This window comes from Stigmatopora argus, chromosome 7 (genome assembly GCF_051989625.1).
Source record: "Stigmatopora argus isolate UIUO_Sarg chromosome 7, RoL_Sarg_1.0, whole genome shotgun sequence".
Lineage (NCBI taxonomy): Eukaryota > Metazoa > Chordata > Actinopteri > Syngnathiformes > Syngnathidae > Stigmatopora > Stigmatopora argus.
Window position 1 is genome coordinate 7693375 of NC_135393.1, and position 990 is coordinate 7694364.

Genomic DNA, 990 nt, shown 5'->3' on the forward strand with positions numbered 1-990 from the left:
CTCAGCAAAATGAATGATGTCATCCTTGTCCTATAGGGGAATTGCCAGGGCGGGCTTTTAGTGTAGATTCCAACCAATAAGCGAGAGAGAAATAATATCGTGGAACTTGATTGGCCTGACTCGGCTTAAAGTAGTCGGGGACATACCCTAGCAACAGCCCGCCTTCTTCCACATGGTTAATGTGACGTATCCGTGAACGACAAATAATTGGTCAGAAGAAACTTGTGGGCGTTTCTCAGGGCTGACCTAAACTAACCCTAAAGTTAAGAAAGCATCATGCCCTTGTACGCTTTAAGTGTTGCAGGTTATTGAATGTTTTGCGTTTAAAAACTTGAAAAAAATACTTTAGTGTGGAAGAGTACGGTGAGCTGCATGAAATGCATGCATTGTTCTTTTGTAGGTGTATGATTATCCTTGTGAATTTCCCTTCTGATCCTGCACAGTGGTCCTTAAATATGTCATCTCATTTTCTGAACCACTTTATCCCCATTAGGGTCGCGGGGGGTGCTGAATCGGTGGTCAGCCGATTGCAGGGCACAAGGAGACGGACAACCATGCACACTCACCCATACCTATGGGCAATTTAGAGTGTCCAATTAGCTGTTTTTTGAATGTGGGAGGAAAATGGAGTACCCGGAGGAAACCCACGCAGGCCCGAGGACAACATGCAAACTCCACACATATGGACATGACCTGGATTTGAACCCACACATTTATAACACAACTGTGTTATAAATTATAAACACACAGATAAATGACGGGCGTGCCCACGAGTGACACAATTCCCCCAGATTATAAAATAGTATTAACAATTTAACAGAAGAGGGTTCAAACATAGGTTCTGCCTGGCAGATCTTTGTGGTGAGCAATTCCCAAAAGGAATTTAATGTAAAGTGTTAAAGAAAACGCACATTAACAAACATTTTTAGGCTGCTGCTTCAGGCCACTTGTGCAGACATTTTGGCAAAGGACGTACGTCTTCTTTGAAAG